Source organism: Meriones unguiculatus, chromosome 7 (genome assembly GCF_030254825.1).
Source record: "Meriones unguiculatus strain TT.TT164.6M chromosome 7, Bangor_MerUng_6.1, whole genome shotgun sequence".
NCBI classification, from domain to species: domain Eukaryota; kingdom Metazoa; phylum Chordata; class Mammalia; order Rodentia; family Muridae; genus Meriones; species Meriones unguiculatus.
In genome coordinates this window covers 8,903,861-8,920,472 of record NC_083355.1, presented here as the reverse complement: position 1 = coordinate 8,920,472, position 16,612 = coordinate 8,903,861, and the positions used below count along the sequence as shown (strand labels likewise).

The 16,612-nt window shown below is 48.8% G+C and overlaps 1 long non-coding RNA gene across 1 annotated transcript in view; it reads right to left on the bottom strand.

The window, feature by feature from the left end:
- LOC132655101 (uncharacterized) overlaps positions 1-10,383 on the bottom strand; it is a 149,758-nt gene extending 139,375 nt beyond the window's left edge. Inside the window, exon 1 of the long non-coding RNA XR_009592736.1 lies at positions 9,855-10,383. This is a non-coding gene — a long non-coding RNA (uncharacterized LOC132655101). The remainder of the gene's footprint in view (positions 1-9,854) is intronic.
- Positions 10,384-16,612: the final 6,229 nt, after the last annotated feature.

Genomic DNA, 16,612 nt, shown 5'->3' with positions numbered 1-16,612 from the left:
TGCACAAGCCTCTTGGCTGGAGTCTGATTCCTGCGACCCAGGTAAAAAGCCAGATGCAGTGCACGCAACTGTAACCCCGACACTCCTACAGTGAGATAGGATGCAGAGACAAGAGAAAGGGATGGACGCTCACTTAGGTGGTGGAGTGGTAGAAACAAGAGAAATCCTGCCTTGAAAACAAGGCAGAAAGAGAGTGCGCTCCTGAAAGTCGTCCTCTCATCTTCGTGTGCGCATGCGCCCCCACACCTGCACACACACACAAACACACACTGCAGGCTAAATAAGAGAAGAAAGGATTTAAGTCCATCTACTCCAATGAATGACAGAACTCAACCCTCAACCTCAAGGTCACACAGGGCCTTCCCTTCACTCTCCTCCTCCCAGTCATGTCAATTAAAGAGTACTCTCTACAAAGGACCCCGTGCATGATGGCAGGATGGGGCGCAGCTCAGATGAGGGAGGACATCTCAGCATCCCATCACAAGGTGATGTTGGATAGCTCCCCCTGAGTGAGTCTAGCAGCGGGTCTGCCCTGCAAGTTATGCTTTGCATCCCAGGATGAACAGCATACTGCTGTGAACTGAGCACAGGAACCCTTGACAATGGGTCAACCCTTGACAATGGGAACCCTGCTTCCTCATCATCCTATGGAAGCACACAGCCCATCCTCACTTTAAAGGCCAACAGTCACAAATGGGATAGCAGTTCAATTCAACAAACCCAGGCTTCAACATCATTCACTGCACCTCCACAGTGGAATCCACGATGCTGAGGCACGCTTAGGACACAGGTACCATCTAAAGCAGAGACAGGACAGTGTTGGCAGGAGGCACTAGTTTTGAACACAGACCTGTCTACATCTGGTCCAGACTCAGTCACTGGCGAGCTAGGAAATGCTATGCATTTATTAGTAGTTCTCTAAGCCAGATGTCACAATCCCAAGGGAGGGATATGAGGGTGGCAAATAGAAGAGATAGAGGTGATGGGAAAGCCTCGAACCCCTGGAGTGCTTAATGATAGCTCCTTACGGGGCAGACTCCAGTAATGAACCTTGTGGCTCAGGTATGAATTACCTCAACGCTGGCCACACTGTCTTGTCTACAGAGGAGAGAGGTGTCTATTTATTTCCAGTGGGCTCCAAGAGGGCGAAGGAAACACTGTTCTAAGAGGACAGTAGGTTTCTGGGAGACATGGAGGCAAAGGGCAAACCACACATGATGGAATCCACTTGATCTGTGACTTCAGCAACTTTAAAGAAGCAAGCTTGCAACTAGAAGTTTTGTCACTGACCACCCAGGGGACCTCAGATGAGTGACACAAGCTCCCAGAGCCTCAGTTTCCTCATCTCGCAAATGGAACGACTAGCTTTGCTCCCGAACCGCTTCAATCCATAGGAATCACACCCTCTTCTACCCCTTTCCCCTTTAAAAAAGCAATCTCTACTCAAGCTTCAGACAGAAATAATCTATCCATGATGTCATCACCACGCCCCCTCCCCTGACGGTGGTAAATGAGGACAGCTGACAGCACCTGCCAGGGCTGCATAGCTTCCTTTAAGGCCTCACAGAACCCGTGAGTGTGAGTCACAGCTCCTCAAAGCCTACCTGTGTAGTGCGAGGACAAAGCGAGCAATATTGAGTCCCCCCACCGTGAGCTCCACAGCCTGGAGATCAAAGCTGCCTCTCCCTCACGCGGAGGAGCACCCGGGAGATCTCCTTCCAAGTTGGCACATGAACGTGTGAACGAAAAAGAACCATCTCAATACAGCCACTTGTGCAGCTGACTCCCGCGCTGACTCCATGTCTGGCTTCCCTGGGCTCTCGACTTCCCTGCAGGCTGCCAGACACACGAGTCTGGCAACAAGTCTGCCCAAATCCATTGCCCCCAGCTCCTGGCAACAGGCCGTGAATGCCAGAAAAGGACAGAACGAGCCTCCCCTGAGGGACACAGGGAATAATAGCCTGGGCCCCGCAGGTGCTCAGAGTTAGGGAACTGCTTTCTTTTCTCTGAGGACATCCAGGTAAGAGGTGCCCCGGGCAGAGGTAAACTTAACAAAGGAGCTGGATACAGAATCAAGGCGAAGGATACAAAAGAGAAAAAAGAAATATCCCAAATGCATAGCCCCCAAACTCCTCAGTTATTTGAAACTGGGATCATTTTAAGCTGGATCAAGCCAGCTTCTCTGAAACCTGCGACAAAAAGCCAGTTACTAAGGTAAGCACACTCCTTTTATGAAGGAGGACTTGAACCCCGAGGCCTAGCAAAATAGATGCAGTCGTCTAGATGGCGGGGGTGGGGCAGGCAGGCCACCGCGCTAAACCTCAGCTCCATCTTCAAGGCTGGAAATCCTAGGACTATTCTTCAAAGAGCCTCAAGATTGTGGAGATTTGTAGAAACGGAAAGAAGTGACCTCTAGCAGGACCAGAGACTGGCCTGTTCTTCCTGCTAAAACCCTAATGATTGGCAGCTGACACTGCCTAGAAAGGGGTAATTGATTGAACCACAACACTATGATGCGGTTAAAGGACCTGGCTGAGTCCATCTTACAGGTTCAAATGGCACCATCAGATGGCCAATGTGGCCAGTGAAGCCCACAGGCAGCCATGGGTGCATCTTTCCCAAGCTGTTGCCTATAAGCTGACACATTGCTGGGGAAACAAGGGCCCAGAGGAAGGGTTTGGAAAGAGGCATGGCAAAGCCATGTTCCACCTCGACAGTGGGGAGAAGGGAGAGCCAGGATACAGGAAGGGTACTTAAATAATGAGAAAACCCAACCCTGGAAAGGCCCAAACAGCCCCAGCGGTCAGGGCGGAGTGGGAAACCAGGACCAGCTCAGGTCTCTGGTTAACCACATCCCCGGTTTCCACTCAGAAATCTAATTAAAATGCCAAATACCTGAACTCCCAAGGGGGGCGTGCCAGGAACCACAGATTCCCTGAGATTCAATTTCACGCACAAACAAGTGTGGTCTAAAGGCCAAAAGAGGAGAAGCGGTGGGCAGAGTTCACCCCGGGAAGAGGTCATGGGGAGTCATGGTCTCCTGATAAGGAAAGTAAACTCGAAGGCATGGGCTGACTCCTTCCTTCCATCACCCCCAAACTGCTGCAAGGAAGTTTGCTTTTTGATGCTTAGTTCTAAAAGAGAAAAGAAATAGGTTTTTAAAAAATAAAATGGCAAAGAAATGACGCCTACAGGGGCACAGGCTGTGCTCCCATCTCTTGCCACAAGATTAGGAGGTTCAGAGACCTGGGAGCACAGCACCCTCCCCCTCTCTGCACCCCCATGCTAGTAACGCTACTCACTAAAGATGCCTCATTCCACCAGGAGGCTGCATGCGGGTGTGGGATAGCTAAGCACAGCCCAGAACACATGGAACCTTCGTGGCTCACATCAGAAAACACGGGAGGGAATGAGGCCACCAGAACCCAGCCATGATCCTGGCTCTCCATGAGATCTGCCACACAGTGTGAATTCTCACTATAGAGATCAAAATCCATCCCTCCAGCCTCTCAGCTGTATAGGAAAGGGCTAGCTAGTACAGAGTAAATGAAAAGAGAGAGGGGGGGAATGTAGGACAAGCAGGGAGAAAGGACTCACCCCAGAGTTCCCCTAAACAGCGAGACTATGCTCCACCCTCCCCACCACACACCTTCAACACCAGCTGCTTTCAAAACACCTTCCTTTCCAAGGTCTGCCAGATTAGGAGTTAGGATCAACAGGTGAGTTCCGCTGGGTCTAGGTAAACGCCTTGGCTGCCCTCACCTGTGCCTGAAGGCTCTCCTCTGTCAGGTGGGGATGCCACCCCACTGTCCCACAGGGCTGAGGGTGATTATCAGAAGGGACATGGGGCACAAAGGTACTGGAAAACTGCAGCTCAAATACTTATACGTCAGGAGTATGCCAGGCCGCCTAGCCTGCTCATCCAGAGACAGACAACTGCAGTGTACCCAGACCTGGGCGATTCTGCCTTCCCTGGGTTCCTTGGGGGAATTTACCTCCTAATAGAGGTTGCTTCCTCCAGGCTACAAGACCCCAGAGCATGGTAGGGTTGGAGGGAGGGAAAGAGAAAGAGAAACGGGAGTACAAGTGTGGGCAGGAAAGCCCGCACCATCACTAGCAATGCGAAAGGGCGCAGCTGCTGGGAAAGGCAGGGTAGAGCTTGGAAAATTAAACATGAAATCACAGCTTGATCCAGTAACTCCACTTTTGCTTATAGACCCAAAGGACTGACAACAGAAACCTGGGTGAATATCTCCACATCCAGAATCATAAGGCCAAAGGGGGATGAGGTGACATTGGAACTCAGGAAGAAAGGCAATGTGCACACTGCAAGAAAGAACTTGAAGACATCACGCTAAGTGACTAGCATGGTATTTCGCCTACCCCTTCCCTAGACAGTCAAAGCCACAGGGAAGACAGTAGACTGGTTTCCAGGGCCAGAAAGGCCGGAATCAGGGGGTTACTGCTTCGTGACTATGTGGTAAAAATGACAAAGATATGAATTTTTACCTTGTGTGTGTGGTACCACACTGAAACAATGGTCGGGTATTTTTCAATAAGTTAAGAAGTCACAACTGCAGACAGAATGATTGTCATCTAGTGGGCCTAAGTGCCTTCTAAATACAGAAGGAACCCCTAAAAGCCAGATCTTGGATGCCTTTGTTTCTGTAAGGAAAGCAGGGCAGATCCCCTCCTCCAAGGAAGAGTGTCCATCTTCAAGGTGGCTTCTCACTGGCACCAAAGACCACGAGAGGCCACAGGCAGAGGAACCAAAGGAATAGTACTGGTGTCTGAGGATGCATCCAGCAGGCACTTGGTATTTGCAGCCTGAAGCAGGGAAGGAACCCCCAGTCATGTGACTGGAAATATGTCTACAGTGACGGGAAGGAACTGCTCTGCTCCACAGACGGCTCACAGAGCATGCCAGCTGGAACTGGAGGGCAGACAAGGTTAGCCCTCCCATTCTGACCTACCCAGGCTTCGCAGTCCAGTGGAAGCAAAGGAGAACAAACAGACCAAGTTAAATGAGGTGGGGGCCACTTGTTAGGCGGAAGAAATGGATGTGCAAGAGACCCTAAAGATGAGTCTCTGCTAAGCTCAGCAGCTTAGAAGGTGGGGTGAGGGGTTCGATCTACTTCTAGGGTTGTAGAACTACAGCCCCCCACACACTCCCCCCAAACATAGGCACTTCTGTCTAACCACACACAAAGGCACCTGGCTTCAAGACTTCCGTGCAAAGACCTGTAGCAACAAACCAAATAAGGGAGGAGGTGATGATGATTCACGGTCCAGAAAGAATTCTTGGATGGAAACTTGCTACTTCAGCATTCCTGCAGGTTGCAGGGTTCCTCTGGGCTTTGGGGCTTTCATGGAATGGAACAGGAATGGTATTGTGTAGGGGGCCCCTCCCCACCCCCACAGGCATCGCAAACGCACGCAGTCTAGAAAGCAAAGCTTGAAGGACTGTTGAGCAGAATGTACTTAGCCAGCGGCCTGACTGATGGGAAGGTATGCAGAGGGGCGTCCAATCCCATCCTCTTGTGCAGGGAACTTCCTGTTCTCTCAGTGTGGTAGCTGGGTTGTGGGGGCTCCTGCCTAACACGTCAACACTCAGGGACACAAGCAAGAGGATGTCACGTTCAAGGCCAGCCTGGGCTATGGCAGGAAGGAGCTGTCCCGCCATGAAGAGAATAATTTGGTATAGGAGATGCCATTGGCTCCATTAGGTCACTGAGGTTGACTATGTTGACTTTGGTCTTAACCAAAGGTCACAGTCTCTGTGTGCACGCCCGTGCAAAGCAGCCTTGTTGGGGGCACCTTCCAAGTCTCCAGGGCCTCACACACACGGGAGAAGGGCTGCAACTGTGTGCCTGCAGGTCCCAAAAGTGCTTGTTACTTACCCACAGCACAACTGGCTCACTAAGGACAAAGGACACCTGAATCTGAGAGGTCTCCATTAAAAAAGCAAACAGTACAAACAAGTGACCCAAGCGCACGAGTCTGGAGTAAGTGAAGGGAAGCCAGGAAGGCTGCCTGGAGGAGGCGGAGCAAAGGGGATTTGTGGCCAGGAAGCTTCAGCAGGGGAGAGGCTGGATTTAGGCTTCAGCTGGCCAGCTGCTCCCTCATGAGCACATTAGAAAGGCATGGCGGTCCATCAAGCTGCCTGCTAGGCCCCTGACAAATGAAAACAGCTAAGTTGGAGGAAGTGGGAACAGGGATAAGCAAGTTCTCCAGGCCATTCTTCTCAAGCAAACCACACAGTGTGAAGGACAGGGGACAGTCTGGTGGGCTAGGGGACAGTCTGAGCCGGACCCAGGAAGAGCTGTGGCTCCTTGGATGGGGCTCAAGGATGAGTCCCTGAGGAGAGCAACAGAGCACGTATGGACAGCTGTGCCCATCCCGAGGCTGTTTAGTCGTGGCACCCCTCTCCCTCTCCCCTAACACTTCCTTCCATGACCCTCACTGGAGGGGGCTGGGAACAGGAAATGCTTGGGCCTTGCTCATGGAGCGCTAGAGTAGTAGCAGAATGGAGATCTCTCTGATTACAAACTACAGGGTAACTGGGTGTGGTGGCTTACAACGTTAATCTAAGCAGAGCTTGAGGATTGTTTCCAGGTCAAGGCCTGCCTGGGCCACAGAGTGAGACCCTATCTCAAAAAACAATCAAATACTGCAGGTGGTTGGGACGTTCAGGGAGCTCAAAGAAAGCTCAAGTTGAGGCAGCCAGACCTCAGAAGTGTGTTCTACTGAGACTGAAGGACCCTCTAAACTGCTTGACCTCATGCAAAGGTCACATACCCTCTGTGAGGCCAGCCACTCCACGATGGAAAAGGCTGAGTGATGCTGGAAGCAGGTAGCTCTAATGTGTAGATTATCTATCCATATTGTGGGGTCCAAGGCTTAGGCTCATAGAATCTCTGTGGAGATTGGAGATCAGTGAGGCAAGAAAGCCAGGAAGGCTTTCTGGAGGAAGAGAAAGAGAGTTTGGTCACCAGAGGGGCTTCTGGTGGGAAGAGACTCCACACAGGCTTCCCTTTGGCCAAGAATTAGCCTTCTCATATGTGTTCTTGCACACGAAAGCCCTCATCCCCAAAGTCCTTCATGCTGACTCCCTTCACCCCCAAAAAGAAATCTCTTACAGAAAGACAGACTCCCTTACTCCCTTACTTATTCACAAAGGTAGGAGCAAGGCTGTCAGTCCCTTTAGCTCTGCCCAGGTGACCAGGAAATGCAGCCTCGGCTAGGTTTGCACGCCGGGGGCCTGCCACACCTGCCACTCCTGTGTCGTGAGTCACCTGCGCAAGGCCTGCAACCACGTACTTCTCAACCATGGAGTAGGCTGCTCAGCAGCTCCTCTCACGCACACCGGATGTTATCCATCTGCCTCTGAGAACATGTTGGGACAGATCAGCTAATAACCCAATTTTCACTCGACAACATGCCCAGTGGAAGTTTGGTGGAGTGGGGGGTACAGAGAGATGGTTCTTCCATTTGGGGTGCACGCAGGGGTGGGGAGTGTCCTGATCCTGGTCATCTGCTGTCACACAGGATGGGTGAGCGAACACAGAGAGGAGCTGGAGGTGGCCTCCCCATTTCAAGGCCTTCTCAGGGCAAAGGCCACCTGTTGTGCTCCTGAAGTCTCCATTTTTCACAAGATGGCTCTGTAGCACATAGGATGAGCAAGGAGAAGCATCAGCGGGATAACAGGGGAATGGGCCCAAGGCCTGTGAGTGAGTCCTTTTTGGTGTCCTGGGGCCTGGGGCCCGACCACTGTGCCATGGTGTGTGCCCGATGCTAACACGTGAGGAAACTGGGGAGAGGAGACAGGAGGGGTGGCATTTGCAACTTTCCTATAAGTTTAGGTCCATGCTAAATTCAGAAGTTAATTTTAAAGAAAAGGCGATGGGATAAATCTTGCTACCTAGCAAACCTAGGTCTACAGTGTCACTGAAGCAATTAATAGCATACCTTTAAGGAGAATTTCGAGTGAACGGTCCTGACAGTGTTGACCCTTGGGAAGGGAGCAAGCCTCGCATTTACTCAGCAGTCTTTCTGTAGTTTTTAGCCCTGTGCCTCTGTGTCCCCTCCGTTAGAGGAAGGCTTATGAAGAGATGAGTGGTGCCCTTTGCCTTCAAGCCCACTCAGAAATGTCTTCCCCTCGAAACGCTCCTCCAACGGTCAACCGACTGACTTAAAGAGGACAATTTTGAGAAAAATCTCAAGAAACATCCTCCCAAATGCAGACAAATAGTTAGGTCCTAAAGGGAGCCTCATCAGATGATCGCTGGAGTAAGCCTGGAAATACCGAAGAGTCCAACAGCGGGCTGGTTAACCACACAAATGATTGCTTGGTGGCTGCAGGAGAATACAGCAGGACTACGAGTCACCACTGGCAGCGTGTGTGTGTGTGTGCGCGCGTGTGTGTGTGTGTGTGTGTGTGTGTGTGTGTGCGCGTGCAGGCTGGGGCACAGGAGCCGGAAACAAAGTCATGAATACCGTGGATTTCTACAGTGAGAAGAGTGGTGCAGCTCACAGCATGGTGGCAACTGGATGTTTTTCTGACAGCTGCACCATTCTGTAGTTTCTCCTCATATGGAGATGGGGAGAGTGGGGGTGGGGTGGGGGCGACATTCTGTGGACCCTTTGTCAATGAGAATGTTTCCAATGTGCCTCTCCTAGGGTCAGACTGAGGCAGAGAACCGGGCAGGAGGAAGATGGCCACTGGGGAATCATACTATACCAGTCTGGACAGTATGCAAGGACCTGGCTGGAACCAGAGGGAGCAGGACCCCAGGACAGTTGGGACTCACAAAACTTTTATTTAATTGTTTTTTTTTTTTTTCTTCCTATGCTGCCTAGCCCTCCCTCACTGAGCAGGTGCTGACTGAGAGCTCAAGGCCCCTGACCAAAGCCAAATCCCTGACTGAGTAGCTTTTTGAGTTGGAGGGAGTTCTGGGTAGGAAATGGGTCACCATACACATGTTCCAAAAGAAAGCCTAAAGGGCTGCTGACAGGAGTGGATGGAGGAGTGGAGAGGGAATCCACTCTCCCATATCTGGAAACTATCCCCAGGAAACCACGTCCAGGGGGAAGGTTCTGGAATTAAAGGTGAGAGCCAAGGAGAGAGGAGGAAACAGAAGAACCTGGTGTAATTTAGGGTGGGGTAGCTCAGTCATTCATTCAACAAACACCTACTCTCTGGCTACATGGTGACAGGTACCAACCTCCCCACTACAACGCAATCACAAAAGGACACGGAGGGAAGAAAGCTATTGAGTCCAGATTCATTTCAATTACAGTTACGTCGCAAGACCTAAGCCAAAAGTCCTCCTTATGATACAAGCTGCACAAAAGGGAGAAGGTTGGTGGATGTACACACTGGACCAAATTCCTGCCAATACCCATCCCTCCATCAGCTGCACAGTCTTCCAAAAATTGTGGTATCCGCCGAGCGCCCCCACCGCTGCCCAGCCTCTTGCAAACACTATGCCCCAGCAGCCCGCTGCGTGCAATGGGTCACTGCCTGGAGAGGCACGGCTCGCAAAGCAAAGGGTCCCGAAAGGCCACCCCAGCGAAAAGCCAAGTGCCAAGGAGGCAGGCGCTTCCTCTGCTAAATCTACCCCCGCGCGGGGTAACCAAGGGCTTGGCCACGCCGCAGGCTGAAGGACAGGACGATGACCCAGAACGGCCGCTGACTACAGAGATCTGAGCTGATCGGTTCCACCTGAAGGGTTGCTAAAACGACCCCTTAGACGTAAACTACAACAAAATTCCAATCCTGAAAGCTTCAAAAAGCAACACAAGGCGGGAGTAGGCAAATCAAATCCACAACGTCGCGCTGCAGAGAAACTTACCCCCAGGTGGGAGAGGCGCCGGGAGGCGGAAAGACAATCCACAGCTGGAGACGAGGTCGTGGGACTGCTAAATCCAGCTGATAAGCACCAAGTAATCCACGTTAGGGGAGCCGGCGCCCCGAACCCTTTCCCCGCTGTCCACCGGGCGCCCTAAGCCAAAGCGCCGCCACCGCGCCGCGGACCCGTGTGGGTAGCGGCGGCTCAGCGCGGTCTCCAGGAGCCGACCGGCGCCAAGAGCCGCCGGAGGAAGCCACCGAGGACTCTGACCGGCGCATCCCGCCTCGTCGAACAGCTCTGTGCCTTTCTTCTATGAGCATTGCCAGCGCGAATACACGATCCGCGCTAGAAAAAAATCCAGAATATCCCATCGAAGCCTCGGGTTGGTACGTCCGCGGGGACCGGGACGTACAGACAGGACGCTCGCCAGGCAGCAAAGCCCTAGAGGCGCCGAGCCGCAGCGTCCAGCCCGAAGCAGCGACAACTGCACACTTTCTGCGCCGCCACTGCGCTGTGCGCGCCGTTGGGCCATTCTGCCTTCTTATACAGACCGACGAACTGGGGCGTGGCCAGGGGCGGGGCAAGGTGATAGATTAGCCGAGCGATATCCTGGGAGTTGTAGTTCTTTCTTTCTAACCCTTACATTCTTGGAGCAATTGGCAAAGCTTGAGTGGGCTCACCACAGCTACCTTCCCTCGCAGGCTTTCTCCACAGCAAGGCTGAGATTCCATCCTGTTCTAACTTTCATTTCTGTTGCAACTGAAGTGAAAAAGGAATTTATTTCACTTTCCGAAGAGGCTGCCTTAGTTTCTTTCAGTTTGCTCTGATAAAATACTGTCAAAAGCAATGGACACTAAGCAACCACTTAATTTTTGACAAAGGGGACCAAAACATACACTGGAAAAAAGGTAGACCTGCTCAACAAACGGTGCTTGAAAAACTGAATTTCTGCCTGAAGGAGGGTGAAATTAGATTCGTACATTTAACCTCATACAAAAATCAATTCAAATGGATTAAAGATCTTAACTTATAGCCAGAAACACTGAAACTTCTAGAAGAAAATATAGGGAATACTCTTCCGAATGCTAGGGCTAGCAAGAACTTAGCAACAACATAGGACAACAAGAATCAGCTGATGAGACTGCATAAAAATAAAAAGTCTGGACAGCAAATAGACCTGCAGAGTTAACAGACAGAGCACAGGAAGGGTGAAAATCTGTGCCAGCTACACTTCAGACAAGCCAGTACTATCCAGGACTTACAAAGAACTGCAGAAATCAAATGGCAAAGAGGTAAAACTGCCGATCAACAAATGGGCAAATGAACTGAAGACACACACTGAGAGAGAGAGAGAGAGAGAGAGAGGGAGGGAGGGAGAGGGAGAGAGAAAGAAGAAACAATAAAAAAGTGATGTGCTAGGCAGCCAGGGAAATGCAAAATAAAACTCTGTTCTCACCGTCAGAATTGCTATTGTAAATAAGTCTGACAGGAAATGTTGCAAAGGATATAGAGAGAGAGGAGCCCTTACTCACTGTTGTGGGTGGGCAAATTAATTCAGTCATTTTGCAGATCAGTTTGGAGATTTCTTTAAAAGTTGAAAATAGAGCTGCCACACAACCCGGCTACTTTCCTCCTGGGTATATGCCCAGAGAACTCCATATCCTGCCATAAAGTTGTTTGCAACCCCGTATTTGTTGCTGCTTTATTTGCTATAGCAAAGAACAGGAATCAACCTAGAACAGATAAATGGATAATGAAAATCTGGTGTATGTGTGTGTGTGTGAAATGGAATATTATTTAGCTCTAAGGAAAACCGAAACTTAAAATGTTTTCAGGAAAATGGATGGAGCTAGGATGTATAATATTAAGCACAGTCACACAGTCTCAGAAAGAAAAAATGGTGTATACTGCTTCCTATGAGGAACCGAGCCAATAATACACACACACATTATTCCATGTCCGCCTGTACATATATATATATATATATATATATATATATATATGTTATTTTTAAAGCAACTTTTAAAAAAGGTTTTAAAAGAAAAAAAGAAATAAAAAAGAATAAAGAGAAAAAATAAAAATAAAAAGGCTGTTTTCTTTTTTTAAGCTCACATTTCAAGTACAGTCAATTGTGGTAGGAAAGGCAAGGTAGCAGGAGCTTTAGGCAGCTGCTCACATCACATGCACAGTCAGGGAACAGATAGGTAAATGCACACAGTTGCTCAATCCTTTCCCCTTGTTAGACAGTGCAGGACCCCTGCCCAGGGAATGGTCCTGCTCACAAGTAGAATGGGTCTTCCCATACCAATTAGTATAGTCAAGGTAATCCCCACTGGATGCCCAGAGCCCTGTCTCCCCAGTGATTCTAGAATTTGTAGCAGTAACCATCACACAGAGACAAGGCATGCATGACAAGAGAAAGCCAGGTGTGGTGGCTTCCACCTGTAATCCCAAGACTTGGGAGGCTTAAACGTGAGGGAGTGATGTCATTTCAAAGCAGCCTGGGCTACAGGGCAATACACTGTCTAAAAAGCCAATAAGTCAGCCATTCTCAACTTGGGAAGCATAACCTTTTTTAGGGGAGGGGCAAATATCTGAGCCTTTCATAGGGCTCAGATATTAGACATCCTGCATATCAGATCTTTACATTATGATACATAACCGCAGCAAAACTACAGCTATGAAGTAGCGACGAAAATAATTTTATGGTTGGTGGTTAGCACATGAGGAACTGTATAAAAGGGTTGCAGAGTTAGGAAAGTTGAGAACCACAGCTTACATACAGGACACACGTGTGTTCTTCCAGATAAGAGTAATGGGCTGTTTTGGTTACTATTTCGTTGCTGTGATAAAAGGCCAAGACTAACAGCAACTTAAGGAAGAAAAGGTTTATTTTAGCTTGTAGTTCTAGAGGGATACCATTTGCATGGCAGGAGAACCCGTGGTGTGGTAGCAGATGTGGTGGCAGGGGCAGGAAACCAGCTGGTCCTATTTCATCCACAAACAGGAAGCAGAGAGAAAGAACAGGAAGTAGGGGTGGAGCTAAACCCCCCCAATACTACCCTCAGTGCTGTACTTTCTCCAGCAAGGGTGCACCTCCTCGAAACAGCACCATCAGTGGGGACCAAGTGCTCAAACACATGAGCCTATGGAGACATTTCTCACTGGAGAAATGGAGTTAGAGAAGAGAGGAGGTAATGGAGTGGGGCCTAGGCCTTCCCTAAGCCCAGCCTTCAAATTTCTACCCCATGCTCTAATTAACCTCCCTCTTCCTCATTGAAATCACAGGCTCCAGGCATGCTCCAAGTTGGTCCTGGCTACCTGGCTCCTATATGATGCTGAGCAATGTAACTATAATGTCAATGCAGAGAAGTGAGGGCACTGTTTCCATTTTACAATCTCAATTGCCCCCTCCCTTGCTTACAGGAAAACACAAAGGTGAAGACCAACAGAGAAGACAGCTGGCCTCCCCAGGTCTGCAGTACAGAATCCCAGGGAGAGAACCTCAGCCCATTTTCTCCAGATCTCTCTTAAAGTAGAGAGCCACAAAGCCATGGCAGCAAAGGATTGTGGTCCTCTCAAAATGGTACCCGAGCCTGGGGTGGCTTTTCTTGGCTGTTGGTTCTTCTGCATCCGTTCTTCATTCTACTCCTCAGTACTTTAAATTTAGTCCTAGTTTTAAAACTTTCTAGCAGTAGGAACTCATGCTTAGTTAAGGAAACAGATAGATACAAACACACACACACACACAAAATGTTTATACTGGATTACTGTATACATGTATCTCTGTTCGCTCCACTATGAAGGAAAATATGCAATGATACCCCAAGACCAAAAAGCACAGGTGCATGGTTAGTTTCTAATACTATTGTCCTATGTAAGGCACCAGGGAGACTTGGGAAATTGGTTGAATCTCAGGCAAGGACCAGAAATACATAGGAAGAGTGTATTATAGGGCTAGTATGTAAGAAAGAGCTAAAGTGTACGGAAATACTATGGGCAACCAATAATATAATATGTAAATGGCAAAGGGACACAGAAACCAACTCAAGCCAGGTCTGATGGTGTAGGCCTATTGCCCTAGCTATTTACAAGGCTGAGAAAGATCACAAGTTCAAGGCCAATATGGGCTAAAGAATGAGTTCAAGACCAGCCTGGCCAACTTGGTAAGACCCCATATTAAAAATCTCAAAAATTGCCGGGCATGGTGGCACATGCCTGTATTCCCAGTACTCTAAGAGGCAGAAGCAAGAGGATCTCTGTGAGTTCAAGGCCAGTCTGGTCTACAAAGTGAGTCTAGGACAGCCAAGGCTACCCAGAAAAACCCTGTCTCAGGAAAGAAGAAAGAAAGAAAGAAAGAAGGAAGGAAGGAAGGAAGGAAGGAAGGAAGGAAGGAAGGAAGGAAAGAAAGGAACGAAGCAAAGAAAGGAAGGAAAAGAAAAAGAAAAACCAAGAGAGCTGGTTATATAGCTCAGTGATGGAGTATTTGCCTGGCACACACACTCACACACACACACACACACACACACACACACACACAAGACTCTGGGTTCAATCCCTAATACTACAAAGAGAAATGAGGAGGTGGAAGAGGAGGACAAAGATGAGGAGCAAAGGAGAGAGTATGAGTGAGCTAGCAAGGAGAAGAGTAGGAAGGGACTGAAAGATGAGATATGAAAGAGGGAAGAGAATGGAAGGGGAAAGGGATTGAGAAATAGGAAGGATTAAAGAAAGAGACTAGGAGGGCAGGGAGAGAGTGGGAAATGGGAAAAGAAAGGAGACAGGGTAGGGAGGGGAGAAGAGGAGGAGAAAGGAAGAAGAAAAGAGTTGGAAAAAGAAGTGAAAGAGGGAGAGGAGCAGAAAGGACAGGAGGGGAGGGGAGAACAGGGAAGGAGGACATAAGTTCCGGGCATCAGAATCTGCATCTGCTCATGCCCATGGGGATTTATTTATTTTAACTTTGCAAGTAGGCATAAATACATATATAGCTCTAATCAAAACCTTTTGCAAGTCAAAACCTCTTGCAGAGTGTTTGCTTTAACCAAGCGGAATCACCATCTCTCGTTGCAGTGTTTCTTCTGCCAGAAGCATGTCCCAGAGAAACTTTCTGACCAGCAAATGAGGCAGAGCATTCAGAAACACATTGTCGGGAAGGAATTTCAACAGCATCCATGGCTGGCCTGAGGCCACACGCAGGAACCTTTCAGATCGCAGGATATGAATATTGGCTGGTTAAAATATGCAGATGAACTTGGCACTGGTGTCCAAAAAAGAGAAAAAAAAAAAGATCAAAGGGAGAATTACACAAGGAGAGAGCACAAACGAAGCTGCCTGGCAGGTGAGCAGGGTGAGAGGGTGGGTCTCTGGAAGTCATTCGCTGGGTTTTGCATGCTTGATGCAGAGATTCGAATAACTGAAAGACAGAAAGATACAGAGATATTCTAGAGGGAGGGATGCTATGATTCAACAAGTATTCCCTAACTAGCAAGTTTCAGGTGGGCCCAGCCCCTCTGAAGCCTGGGTCTCTCCACCAGTGAGAGCTGTGGTCCTGTGAGGGAGTTTTCAGAGCCTAGGCCTTCCCTGTCATATAACAGCTCACACCTTCTCTAGACTCTTCTCAACCATTTTGACATGTTCGGTTCTTACTCGCGGACCACAAAAAGCTCGGAATCTTTGCTAAGCATTTACAAATGTGCAAGGCTCAGTTTTCTGGCCTGTTCTCACTTGCTGTACCGAGAAAAGCCACTTCCCTCACTTGGTCAAGACTACAAATCTGGGCTGGAAACTTAGAAACGTTTTTTTTTTTTTTTTTTTTTTTTCACTCCTTTGCTCTTTCTCTTCCACCTCATGAAGTTTTCAGGAAGCGTGTTCTGGGAGGCCTGGGATGCTGATTCCAGGATTCTATTCATGGTTCCCACCCACGCAAGGGTAAGTTCTTGCCATTTCTTTTGATGGCCCCTTATCGTCGTTCACATGCTGTCTCTCAGGAATGTTCTTCAGACTTGTCTTTCAGGCTCTTCTGATATGGCCCTTCTGTCGCCACTCTGCCCGGTGATGGCTCTCTTCTCAAGACATCCTTTGTATTCATGGGACACTTAGAATGTGCTGCCATTCACCATTGCTTAGGCACATGTGCGCTTATGGCTCCTTCAATGGATGTTAAGTGCTCTGGGATCATAGCTTTGCTTACTTTTGAAAATCCCCTCAAAAGAGATTCAGTCAACATTTTTCTGGTTTAACTTGAAGGACAAGACTGCATGGCTGAGAAAGTAAGAAGAGATAAATGGTTCTTTTGAAGTAGACAAATCTGCTCATCACTCAAGTTGTACAGACTCTCCAGATGTCTTCTCCACAAGTCTCCATCCCAAAGCCAGATAGCACAGCAAACTGCCCACGCTGGTTAGCTTATTACCCTATCAGCTATACCATAGGTGTTCTGTGCTAGCATCATTGTAGCAGCTAATATTTTGGGTGGTATGTAGAATCATGGAGGATAAAGTTGTTTGTGTAAAGTTCTTTGTATATGAAAGAGATTGTATTTCCTAGAGGGTTGTGTGGAAAATGAGAATGGATAGCTTTCTATGTGAAAATCAGAAATGGTGATCATTCATTCATGTAACAGACATAGCCTGACCCTGCTAAGCACTTTGAAGTTACGTTCATCATTGGAGACATAATGACAAAGACATGTATGAGAAGTTCTCTTTCTCTGTGTGGAAGTCAGAAAACTTAGGTGAATTGACCAAATCAAATAATTATTC